The sequence below is a fragment of the Gossypium hirsutum genome, chromosome A02 (assembly GCF_007990345.1).
Source record: "Gossypium hirsutum isolate 1008001.06 chromosome A02, Gossypium_hirsutum_v2.1, whole genome shotgun sequence".
NCBI classification, from domain to species: domain Eukaryota; kingdom Viridiplantae; phylum Streptophyta; class Magnoliopsida; order Malvales; family Malvaceae; genus Gossypium; species Gossypium hirsutum.
This window is the reverse complement of record NC_053425.1, coordinates 100939167-100953418: the sequence shown is the minus strand read 5'-3', so window position 1 is coordinate 100953418 and position 14252 is coordinate 100939167. Positions and strand designations below refer to the sequence as shown.

Sequence of the window (14252 nt, the reverse complement as noted above, 5' to 3'; positions counted from 1 at the left end):
TACTTTTGAATTAAAACCTAACACTATTCAAATGATACAGCAATTTGTTCAGTTTGATGGTTTGCAGGATGAGGATCCCAAATCTCATTTAGCCAACTTCTTAGAACTATAAGATACATTTAAAATTAATGGTGTCTCTGGTGATGCCATTCGTCTTCGGTTATTCCTTTTTTCATTGAAGAACAAAGCTAAACAGTGGTTGAACTCGTTACCACGAGGGTTAATTACTACTTGGGAATGAATGACCGAAAAATTTTTACTAAAATATTTTTCACTGGCTAAAACGGCTAAATTACGTAATGATATCTCCTCTTTTGTGCAGATGGATTTGGAAATACTCTACGATGCATGGGAGAGATACAAGGACCTTTTGAAAAGGTGCCCTTACCATGGGTTACCGTTTTGGCTACAGGTTCAAACATTCCATAATAGCCTGAATCCTTCGACTCGACAAATGGTTGACGTAGCTGCTGGCGGAACCATCAATAATAAAACACCTGAAGATGCCTACGAGTTTATAGAGGAGATGTCACTGAATAACTATTAGTGCCAAGTCATGAGGATAAAGCCAACGAAAATAGTCGGCGTTTATAACATCGATTCGATCACCATGCTCTCTAATCAGGTAGAACTCTTAAATGAAAAGATTGATTGTTTTCTTAGTTCTTCATAGATTCACCTAGTAATGCAGTGCAAAGCAAGTGGAGGTGGAACAAGCCATTCGGAATACCAACCCTATGGCCACAACATGGATAACGAGTAATTAAACTACATGGGTAATAATCCTCGACCTCAGAACAATCCATATAGTAACACTTACAATGCAGGCTGGAGGAACCACTCCAATTTCTCGTGGAGCAGTCAAGGAAATCAAAGACCACAACCACCTCCAGGCTACCAACAACCACCCTAGCAATAGGAATAAAAGCTGAACCTTGAAGAGATGCTCTCGAAGTTTATTTCAGTGTCAGAAACTTGTTTCCAGAACACCGAGACAGCACTTAAAAATCAACAAGTGGTGATCCAAGGGCTCGAAACTCAGATAGGCCAGCTCTCCAAACTAATTTCTGAACGACCACAAGGTAGCTTGTCAAGTAATACTGAACCCAACCCAAGGGAACAGCTAAACATAATTAATATTTAAGATGAAGAAGGAGTTGTTGAGCCTGAACTAGAACCGAGGCAAGAAACTGTGGTAAGCAAATGTCAAGGTGAGGTAGATAATAATAAAAACAAAACGGTGAATGTTGAATATAAACCTCATGTGCCATACCCCAACGCGATAAAGAAAGACCACTCAGATGAACAATTTGGTAAATTAATTAAACTCTTAAAAAAATTACATATTAACTTACCGTTTATTGAAGCCCTATCGCAGATGCCAAACGTAATGAAATTTTTAAAAGAACTTTTAGCAAATAAGAAGAAGTTGGACGAGGCGTCGCACGTGGAGCTAAACACAGTTTGCTCAGCTATTCTCCAAAATAGACTACCGAACAAACTAAAAGATCTAGGGAGTTTTACGATTCCTTGCTTAATTGGTAGTTTAGATGTTAATAATGCATTAGATAATTTAGGGGCTAGTATTAAAGTCATGCCCTACAAAATGTTTAAGCAATTAGGTCTCAAGAAACCCAAACAAACTAGGATGAGCATTCAATTAGCAGATAAAACTATAAGGTTCCTTAGGGGTATTATTGAAGATGTACTAGTTAAAATCGATAAATTTATATTTCCCATTGACTTTATTGTTTTAGATATAGAGGAGGATAGCAATACTCCTTTAATTCTAGGAAGGTCCTTTTTAGCAATTGCTAAAACGATTATTTATGTTGGCACAGGTAAACTCACACTCCGTGTGGGAGACGAAACAATCACCCTTCAAGCTCGCAAATCTGGCAACACATCGGGAATTGAAGGTGATCGTTTAACCCATTCTCCTAAAATTGACAATGTGATACAACCTACTTTACAGGAAATGAGTTTGAAGAAAGCACACGAGTCATTCTAAAGTAATAGTAGAGGACCTGTTCATGAAGATCAAAGATTACAAATTGAGAAACTCGATGAATGGCGGACGCATAAACCAAGAACACTCGACAAACTGAAACTACGATAGAACGAGATCAATACCTTTCCAAATCAACTTAATATTGGAGATAGAGTCTTATTAGATGTGCAGATCCCCACATTATCGCTACCACACCGAATGAAGAAATCCCTCTTACAATACTTAGTATCTTTCCATTCGGTAGGTCGAGGTAAGGCACCCCAAGTTCGGCACTTTTAAGGTAAACAACACCCGTTTAAAACCTTATTTTTATGAGATTGATGACAGGAATGAGGAGTATAAACTCCTCAAACCACCATGATTATTCAACAGAGAGGTAAGTCAAGCTTAGACTATAAATAAGCGCTTTTCGGGAGGCAACCCGAGCACTAACTGTATTAACTTCTTTAAATATTTAGACTTCAACATCTAACTTACTAACGAAGCTCTTGAATACAGGTTTTCACAGGGACACGGCCAAAAGCACAGGCATACTTAGGGCCGTGTGAAAACAGGGCAAAGATTTCCCTAAACACGGGATGCGATAAAACGCCACGGCCGTGCGACATGGCCGTGGTCGAGCCTGCCAAAACAACGCGGGCATGCGACATGCCCGTGTGGAAGAACCGTGGGCGAACCTGTTAAAACAGCACGGGCGTGTAACACGCCCATGTCTAACAACCGTGGTCGAACCTATTAGATTGACATGGGCGCAGGAGAAGCTAACAATGCTAGACACGATCGTGCGACACGGCCGTGTGCACCTACACGCCCAAGGAACACGGGCGTGTACTAAATGTCAGACGCTCCCAAATTAGAAATTCGCGAATCACACGGACTAAAATTGGGGAACACGGGCGTGTGTCCTGGTCGTGTTGCCCAAAATTTATAAATACCTACACTATTCACTTTCTTCCCTATTCAAAAACCCTAACCCTAGCCACTACAACTCCATACGGCCTCCTTGCCACACCCGTATGCCGTTTCCCACTTCATTTTTGACGCTCAATCTCTTTCCCTTAGCGTTTGTTTACTCCTTTCACTTCTATTTTACTTATTTCTAATGCTTATTATCAACATAATCTTCATATCTTTTGAACTATTTTTTCATTTTTCTATCATTCAATTTGGATTCTTAGGTTAGTTATCATACATTTTGTGTTAAATCAAGTTATTAGGAACACCTCATACCCATGACATTACTATGCTTATTCTTTTGCTATTACCATGCCAATGTCTATCATTTAATTTGCATTCCTAGGTTAGTTATCATACATTCCGTGTTAAATTGAGATTAGGAAAACCCCATACCCATTATATTTCTATTCTCATTCTCATTGTTATTGTGGTTGAGTTTGCTTCATATTAGTAGTCTTGGCTGAAATAGTTAGTTCAAATCCATGCATTTTACTTCTTCGAAATCGTTTACCAATTATTATTATTCTTTATATTACAGGCTTTTAATGTCATCTTCAGGAGGAAAGAAAATCATCGTACCTGCCTCGAAGAAGAGAAAGGGAGCGTCATCTTTCGCAGGTCCAATCACGAAAATTCATCACCCTCTCCTGCAGTTCCCTCGAGAGCCCCAAGAAGAGCTTTTCCAAATACTTAGGGTCCGACCCTTAATTGCAGGCCGCTGCATCAACTAGGCTACCATAGAACAAGTTTAGATGGCTGATACGATTCGGGCCCTTCTAACCACTGACCCTTGGAAGCTGTTCTTTCGGATCATCGAACCAACATACCTCGAGCTCACGATGGAACTATGCTCAACTTTCCATCTTCAGACCGTAATGAAAATTTACGATGATCTCGACACGGTCCAGTTTTGCCTAGGCGGGTTAGTCCGCCAGCTAAGCGTCCCAGAGTTTGGTGCTGCACTAGGCTTATATACGGAGGAGTTTAAGGAGGAAAATGAACTACATGCTCTCACTCGCCACATACATTTTTCTCCTTCGAAGTGCTGGCACACTTTGGCCCATTGCGCAGCCTCCTACAATCCTAGCTGCTCCAAGGCATTAGTTCTCTCACCATCCCTAAGGTACCTACACACTATTTTAGCTCACACGATTACAGGGAGACAAGAGAGCACTGGCGTCGTCAACGCTCACAATGCCTACTTCTTATTGTGTATGTCGCACGGGCATGTCATCGACCTTGCCTATTTCATCGCCCTCGCGATTTAGTACCAGATGGAGCGGCATAGGACGAGGGTCATCTCCATTGGCCCCTACGTGACTCGACTGGCGCGACACTTCGGGCTTCTCAACACCGCGGCCCAAGAATCATCCCTCACCCTCGTCGGCTAGATGTCTTTACAAGGCATCTCGAGTATGCATAGCATGAGGATGATCGAGAGGCGCCGAGGAACCTACCCTCCCCAATATCGTCTCGCCCAATCTACCGAGGAGGAGGCCTACGAGGACATTCCTGATGATGTCCCCCCACAGCACGAGGACCCACCGACTCAGTCATGACCACGCTCTCGTCCAGTTCATGAGGCGGCTTTATATGCTGACATCTCTAAGCGCCTCACTCGATCCGACCAGCAGTGTTTTCAAGGATTTGACAACATTGATGCTACTCTACAGCAGATTTTTCAGCACCTCCACATCTCATCACCAGTCCCACATCGCGAACCATCCAGCGATGAAGATGTTTAAAAACATTTATTTATTATTTTATGTTTTTAATTTTTATTAAAACTACTTTTTATTTTTATTAGATTTTAGAAATTTTATTTTTAATTATTAATTTTGGTTATTTCTTTTTGAGTAATTATTCTTCCTAATATCCCCTAAAAAGTTCCTGATTTTATCACAGTTATATAGAGCTCTTAAGCTCATCATCACATAGGAACTAAAACTCCACCGGAAAAGGTTCTCCACGACTGCCATGTCCTACTCGCCCACAACCATAGCTACCACTAGATATAATATCCTTTTGGCGTAGGACTTATGGCCTAATGAACCCCTACGACCGCTGGAGTATCCTCCTCCACTCTCGAACCGATTACTCTCCAGAACTCCAGTTCAAGGAATTCATCATACAGGAAGTTTCACTTCTCTTCCTATCTTATTTTTATACTCTAATGTCTATGTTTGTAAATTGAGGGCAATGTACATTTTAAGTGTGGGGGTATTTATTTCATTATCAGAAAAATCCCTGAATGACTGCCTTGTTCTCTTGAAAAGTTCTCATATCATATTTAGGATAAATTTTGATTGATTTATGATTTTGATTGATATATCTTGAATTAAAACATAGGCATTTATGCATTAATTGTTTAAACTTTAACACATTAGAGAATCAAGCATGATAAGTTGATTTTTAAGAATTTAAAATTTTAGGTTGTTTCCCCAAAATTTAGGTATTACTTTGAGTTGGGATTCACAAGTTTTAAACATCAAAAAGCCATAATTTTTGTGAGATTTTTGAGCCTTTTGAGCATCTATTAATTCTTTCATGCTCACTTTTATTATTGCTTTGAGTACGTCAGTAGTGAACTGTTATTCTAAAACTTGCTTGATTATTTATGTTGAGACCACACCATTTGATTTGATATGTCAAAATGATTAAGGCACTTAGGATTAACCCACTCATGCCATCAAAAGCCTACCTCCACAATTAACCCCTAGTGAACCCCCTTGAGCTTAACAAGCCATTTCTTGTATTACCCTTAATATTAACCTTTAACGCATTATTGTTGAAATCCTTTAAATTAATTTAATCCCCATTTTTTTCGAGATTTGAATTGAAATAGTTGCTTAGCTATGTTTTATTCTACTCTGTAATTTAATTGTTCTTAAAAAAAACATGTATACATATTAGTAGTGATCTTCTATTTGTAAGCTTCAGAAGTTAAATTCCTTAGTCTGAGAAGAAGCTCTATTGTACGCAAGTGATGATTAACTCTTTTTCTAGTTAGGTAATTTTTCAATTCAATCTCGATTCTAACCCTTTCTTTCGGCTTGTGACCACACCTCCTATCCAAACCTCATTACAACCCTCTAAAGACCTTTTGATTGATGTATCATCTTAAATTATAGTGGTGGAGATTTGATTTTCCTGTAAGCCTATGGTAATGACTTTTCATTATTGACTATTGAGTGTTTCATTTATTGTCCTTAAACACCTCGAGTGATTTGAGTGAATCTGTAGTGAGGATGTGAAACTTTGTGGTATTATGAATCAAAGGTAATTACCTAAAAAGGAGAGACACCTATATTTGCATGATTAAATACTCAACTTGGAATGTTTGAAACTTTTATGTTCTTTTAGTTGAATTCTCAATGTATGATTACCTATGGCTTATTCTGAGATATTATCGATAGAAATTATAAGTTGAGAAGAATTTATTTTGATTATGAGTTGAGAATTTTGCTTGAGGATAAGCAAATGCTTAAGTGTGGGGGTATTTGATAAACCATAATTTATACATATTTTTACCCCATGTTTAACGCATTTTTTGGATGATTTTCCATTAGAATTGGTGAATTCGATGCTCCTAATACTTCAATTTCATGTTTTAAACTTAGGAGAGCATAGGAGAGCGAAAGGAACGAGAAACGGGCCAAAAGCGGAGAAAATGGGCCAAAGTACGAACTCAACACGGCCTAGACTTCCTCACACGGGTAGCCCACACGGCCATGTCAATCTGGCAGAATTAAAGCATGACTCACACGGGTATAACACACACCCGTACCATTCTAACAGGCTCGAACAAGGCCTAAAGTAATCGCACACGGGCGTGTCACACGGGCGTGTCCCTGCCGAGCCCAAGTTAAGTCCAATTCAGAAAAGGCCACTTTTGAGGGCTAATAGGCATTCCAAAGCCTATAAATACACCTTAGAAGAGGAGAAAAGGGGACACAGAGAGTAGGAGGTAAGGAATCACTCCAAGAAAGCAGATTGATTCATCTTAGAAGCCGGATTCATCATCAAAACTGAAGATCTCTCCTCAATTCCCCTTCAAGATTTTTGGGTTTTCTTTATGTTTTGTATTATTTATTATTCTGAGATGTTTCTCATTTAGTTATGAACTAAATCCCTTAAATACCTAAGGAGAATGAAACCTAAGACGAATCTTATTATTATTTTCTGAATTGTATGATAAATATTTGATTTGTTCTTAATTATGTGTTCTTAATTCTTGTTTTGATATCCCAGGATACCGATTCGAGACATGCTCTTATTCAGAGGAGGAATAGACTCTGTTTAAAAGTACATTTGTCATAATTAAGCGGAGTTGATTGCGAGCCTAGACATAGGGTGACAAGATTTTGCCAGATTAGGGTGAAACCTAATAAGGGGATCCATGGATCGAGTTAATGCAACCCTAGAGTGTTAATTAGAGAAAAGTCTCGGTTATTTAATCTAGGGATTAGACGTTATTAGTCTTGAATAGGGATAATAACATAACTTAAGGATCTCTACGGAACAAGTTAAATGAATAAATCGTCTGATTCGGAGCCAGAATAACAAGTACAGTCTAGGTGGATTTTTCCTTAGGTATTGTCTTCATTCAATCAATTTTTCCAAAAGCAATTCCCCAATTCCATTCTCTGTGCATTCTTAGTTTAGATAATTAGTTAGTTAAAACAAAAACCTCTTTATTCTTAGGCTAGATAATAAAAAGACAGTTATTACTAGTACTTTTAGTTCCTTTGGGTTCGACAATCCGGTCTTGCTAAAACCATACTACTGTTCGATAGGCACACTTGCCTACATCGCGATAATAGTTAGTTCAAGAACGAGTAATTATAAATATTTAAAACCTATCACAAAATCACGCGATCAAAGACCCTAAGGTCAAGTGGTTTTAGAAAATGAGGTATTGGGACCCCGTTTCTATAAACTGAGTCGTAAATATTTTTTTAAATATTTATGAAATGTCATTAAGGTGGTATTAAAGTTTCGTTGAAAATTACTTTTTGATTTGAGTGATTAAATGGCTTTTTGAATAAATGAAAAGGGATTTAAATGGTAATTAGACCATTTAAGAATTTAGTGGATAGTTTTGGGCAACTGAAAGCATGAAATTTGGATGATTATTAAAAGGAAAAAAATGGTAATTTCATAATTAAATTAAAATAAAAACAAAACAATTAAGCTATCATCTTTTTCCTTGGTGTTTGTCGAAATTGGAGAAAGATGGAAGCCATGGATGATAGCTTAAGCATTTGGTCAAAGTCCCCTTTTGCATGTAAGTCTGATTTAGTCCCGTTTTTGTGACAGCCCAAAATCGACCCTAGTCGGGAAGTGGTTTCGGGACCACAAAACCGAGTCATAAAATTTAGTTAAAATTTTATTTGCATATCTTATATGTGTGATAGTACTTGTATAAAAATTTGATGTTTTAATTTTGTATTAGGAATGTGAATTTTGCTTGAAAGGATCTAGTTGAGAGACTTAGAAAATTATGATAGGTAAATAAGTAAGGACCAAATAGTATTAAAATAGGAAAGTTTGGGTTTGCATGTCAAAGTGCCCAATTCTTGATAAGTGGCCGGCCAAGCATGGTTCCATTCCTCCAAGTTTATGTTGTTTATTATTTAATATTGGTAAGTAAATTAAAATAAATTAAAGAAAGGAATTAAAAAGGAAGAGATGAATAAAATAAGGAGGGAAGAGGGAGTGTTCATCTTTTTTTCTTTGGCTATTGCCGTGAGTGAGGAGAAGGAAGGGAGATTTGGTTATTGGATTTTGGCTTGGAAGATGGCTAGAATGAGGTATGTATTGAATGATTCTTGAAAATCTATGCATGTTTGAGATGGTTAGTTCAAATTCTACTCATCCTATAGATTAGACTTAGGATTTTGAGGTTGAAATTCGGCCAAGAAGCTTGAAACTCTTAGTAGATGTGTTAATGTCATTAAATGGATAGTAATGTAGGATATGGTGAGTAGTTAATTGCTTTTAACTTGAAAGTTGAGGTTAAAATGGGTTAAGTGATTGCCGAATCTAATTTAGGGGTGGAGGATTGTGTTCATGTTATATTGGATAGGTAGAGGTTGTAATGAGGTTGAAATTGTTGAATTGTTAGTTGGGTAACAAACGAAGCAATCGGCCATATGGGGTAAGAATGGGATGTTCATTTTAGTTGTTGTTTCATTTTTGTGAGAAATGGGTCAAGTGTTTATGAGATGAAATTGTGTGATTAGATAAATTAAAGGTAATAGTATAGTTGATGTATATATATAGATATACATATTCGGCCATCACTTAAGGGCTTATGTGATGTTGAGTTTAAGCCTTGCATATTCAGCTATATATATATACATATATATATGTAAGCCCATTCGTGATATTACCTTAGGACTATGTATATATAACCGACAAAAAAAAATGGGAAAAACTAGCAAAGGTGATTGCCGAATGTCCAAGTATGCATATGCATGTGTGATTGGATTATTGAAAATATGGTAATTGCATAAGGTTATTAGCCGAATAGCTAAGAATATAAGGTAGCAAGATAAAAATTTTACCATGCCGTCCCATATGTCATAAAATCATTAAAATGTGAATACCAATATATGTAGCAAAGCGATTGAATGAGTTAATTTATTTGTTTAAGCTCAAGATCCTAAAGGAGAGGCGTCCAGCAAGGGGAAATCAAAGGTCATCGAGTAGCCGACTTGGAATTACTTTACCCAACATAAAGTAAGTCATTAAGCATATAGTTTGTATTAATTTAAATGATCATAACGTCTATGTAATGATGCTGAATGGAATGATAAATATATATATACACATGTATGTATGTGGTGATGAAAGTGTTGGGTGAAGAGAAAAGAGGTGAGATGTATTGAGTTGTTGATCTCGGCACTAAGAGTGCGGGTATAAACATTTATGATCATGAGATTGGCGCTAAGTGTGCGGGTTTAAATTGTACAGCACTAAGTGTGCGAGTTTGATTATGTAGCACTAAGTGTGCGAGCTTGATTATGTAGCACTAAGTGTGCGAGTTTGATTATATAGCACTAAGTGTGCGAGTTGATTATATAGCACTGAGTGTGCGGACTTAATATATACTTTTGAATCATTATGAACACTAAGTGTGCGACATTATTGAGTCGATCACGGACAGCGGATCGGGTAAGTACCTTGAGTTCGTGACTAATAGGCGTTATGTTTATATTTGAAGTTGAGCTTGGTAAGTTTGAACCTATGTGACAATTATAATTGAAGTCACGTACATAAGATTTATCGTGGAATAGGTGAAAGGTCGTTTAGTTGTATGATTGTAACGAAAATTAAAATGATGTATGAAAATGCCTCGAATATTCTATTGATTAGTATATGGAATGTGAATGCATGACTTGGTATGAGATTGAACCGATAGGTTTGAGGAACTATGGTATGGTTCGGTATGGATGGAGTAACTAGCCTCGTTCCATTTTGCTTCCTCTTGTGATAATGTTATTAATGGATGGTAGTGCATTGCTTATGACTTACTGAGTTATATACTCACTCGGTGTTTCCTTGTCACCTATTTTAGGTTTCTTGGACTTGTCTCTTTTTGCGTGATCGGGCCGTCATCGGAGTCATCACACCGGCTAGCAAGTTTTGGTACTTTCTTCTTAGTCGGCTTAGGAGAACATTTCGGCATGTATAGGCTATTTTGTTGTGTTTGAACTTTGGGATGTAAACTTTTAGCCATGCGAAAATGGCATAAATGTCGGTTGGGTTTGGTTTATAACGTTAGGTCGTAAGCCTTGGTAATTCGACCCTTTTTTTTTATGCCATATGTCATGGTTGATTATTTTTGGTGTAAAAATTCATGATATGGCAATAGTGTAGTAGGGAGATGTTTGACAATGATTGGCCTTTGGCACGGCTAATCATGATCGTAATTTGTGATGTGTATGATGAATTACTAGTTAGATCAAGGAGAAATCACGAAATGGGCATAGTTGCTTTCGTAACAGATGCTGGCAGCAGCAGTGACGTGAGATTGAAAAATCACTAAAAATAGTAGGAGTGGAATTAATTGATGAATAAATTATGTAATCGAAGCTTGATGAGTCTATTTTCATATAGAAGTAACGAAACGATCATATGGACAGTATGTCAAGAGATATTCAGGTTCTCGTGAGACAGGGCCAGAACGGTTTCTGGATTCCCTGTTCCAACTTTGGAAATTCATTATAAATTAACCAGAGATAATTAGGAGTCATGCCATATACGTACAGATTCCCCTCTGAGTCTAGTTTCTATAGAAACAAACGACATGAGTATTGAAGCTCTGTGCAGGGAGATATCCAAGTCGTAATGCACAAAGGTCAGTGTAGTCAATCCCTGTAACATGGGAGACTTTGACTAATAAACTGTACTAATTGGCCCAACCAAAAATTCTACAAAAATTCTACCATATAGGTATATCAGTCTAGTTCCATGGAAAATTTACGGAACTGGATTTCGAGTTTCAGAACTCAAGATATGATTTTTAAAGCGACTAGTATGCAGATTGGCAGCTTGTCTGGGAAATGTCAAATAAGTGGTTTGAAGTCTGTTAACACCTCGTGTTCGACTCCAGCGACGGTCTCGGGCTCGGGGTGTTACAGTTTTTAATAATTTTTATGTTTTTGAAATCGTTGCAACTAGGTCCAACTAGCTCGTACCTTCGTTTTTGAAACTGTTAAAGATTTTAAAATTTTCCATTGATGAATCTATGTGATTTTAGATGTTAAATGATGAATTTGAAATTTGGTTGATATTTAAAAGTATTTTGTTAAGTGATTTGATGAATTTTCTGATTAGGGACTAAATTGTTGAAATAGTAAATAAACAAGGATTTAATGTGAAATTATTGAAAATGTGGGCTGTTTTCTGTGCTATGAATATTCAGATGATGTGAATTGGCATTAGAAATGGTTAATTTGCATGTTTTAGGCTCAGGGACCAAATTGAATAAAAGAAAAATTTTAGGGGTAATTTTGTAAAAATATCAAAAGTGACTAAATTGTATAAAATACATTTTTTACTTTCTAAATTAATAGATCGGATGAAATTATTAATTTAGATCAAGATCGGGTAGAAAATTGAAGAGAATAAAAAATTACTAAAATGCCCTTGTACTTTGTCATTTCAACAATTTAGCTAGATAAGCTTGTATGAATTGTATTATGTATAATGTTGATTAAATTGAATGTTAAGATATGACTTTATTGAAAATGAATCAATATATATATGTTATTATACAAGTTATCATGTTGTGAGACGACATAAATCCAACAACGTATCGGCAATCATTGAACATGAAAAGGGATAGCTTCGGCTATCGATTATGAAAAAGGATAGCTTCGACTATCGAATATGAAAAGGGATAGCTTTGGCTATCGATTATGACACGGGATCGTGATGACCATTGAATATGAAAAGGGATAGTTTTGGCTATCGATTATGAAAATGGATAGTTTTGTCTATCAATTATGAAAGGGGATGGTGACGACCATCAACTATGAAAAGTGATGGTGACGGCCATTGATTAATGAAAAGGGATGGTTTCAACCATCGAATATGAAAAGGGACGATTACGACCATTGTTTAGCACACTTTGTGTAAGCTCCGGTAAGGGTTCCGATTGACTTCACTACGACAAATATGGAAAGGTATGATGTACCAATGATCAAAGTATGAATATTCATGTTTATGAAAGGTATGATATAAGTGATGCTATGTTATGTATCCATATCTTACCATGTGATGATATTGCTAGGTTATGTGTTTAATCACTAGCTTATGGCTATGGTTAATGTTATATTTATGTCTTCTGTGTATGCAAATGAGATGGTAAGTGTTTAATAAGAACTAAGACATGTTTATATCAAACTTAATAGAATGGTGATACATAGGAAAACATGACATGTTGTGATGGATGATAAATCCAATTGAATCACACTCAAGAATAATGGTTATCCATGTCAAATTCATAATCATGTTTAAATAAACTAACATGTGTTGTTGATGTGCTAGGGCTTATACCAAGCTTTTAGATATGATTGATGTTTATGATTATGTTTGTACCATGCATACGAAACAAGCAAGAAAAGGAAATGAAATAGTAAGTACGTAGTTGGAATTATTATGATGTATTATATGTGAGCAAATTACTTATGCTATGGATAAATACACTGAATCAAGAGTTAATAATGTTGTTTAGGCTTATGATAAGCATTGGGGATGAAGAGGAAGATATATAATCTTATAAAAGGTTAGTGATTATTTATTATGTCTCATGAAATCCTATCATGTTATGAATGGTCAACAAATATACGACATTAACGAACTTACTCATTTTTGAGCTGATGATCATATTGATTTATGAATCTTATAGTATTGGCACAAATTTGTGTTTATTCTATAAAGTTTATTATTGAAATGGAATATTATGCTTAAAATTTATACGAGCTTATTAAGTATTCATTATTTACGTAGTTTTTCTTTTACCTTACAGATTGTTAGAAACTCAATTGGGTTAGAAGCTAGTCGAAGATCCATCACATTATCCATCAATTTTATCGGTAGATTTTGATGCTTTGGTAGTGGTTATAATGGCATGCATAGGTGGACGTATGTCTAATGTTTAGTTAATGATATCAGCATGTAATGTTGCTTTGAATTTGTGAAACTTACGATATTTGATGCCTTGATGATTGGTGCGCTCTTGGCACTTTGATATTTAAAGGTTGGTGTTTATAAGATAAAATTGATGTATGGTTTTATGGCCAAAGTGGTAAGAGTTGGCATGTTTTCAAAGTGAACATTTAGGGAATGTTTTGATGTAGGATTTAATTAAATATGTTTGGTTGAATTATGACTATTCGGACATAATCTGGTATGTATACATGTTGGTTATTGGAACCATTTGGAATTGGTTAGAATGGTGACATTTAAATGGTTTTGATGCATGTGAGAAGTAATCCTAATGGTAAGGTTATTTTGATATGTTTGATACAGAAACAAGTTAATCAAAAAATGATTAAATATGCAAATCTATAGGTATTTTTTGCTTGATGATATAGCCAATATGTTTGGCTTGTAATTATAGTGTTTTGGATGATGTATTAGTTGTTATGTTGGCATGTATATGTGGTCTATCATGGTTGATATTTTGGCATGTTGGTGCTTAAAGGTTGAGAGTTGGATTGGTATATAAAATGCATGCTATGAAATGTTACTTTGATATGCTTGAATGTGA

General features: G+C 36.2%; 1 non-coding gene across 1 annotated transcript; it reads right to left on the bottom strand.

Moving 5' to 3' along the window:
- Positions 1-289: 289 nt before the first annotated feature.
- On the bottom strand, positions 290-396 carry LOC121217534 (small nucleolar RNA R71). Its single transcript, XR_005913629.1, has one exon. It is a non-coding gene; the product is annotated as a small nucleolar RNA R71 (small nucleolar RNA).
- Positions 397-14252: the final 13856 nt, after the last annotated feature.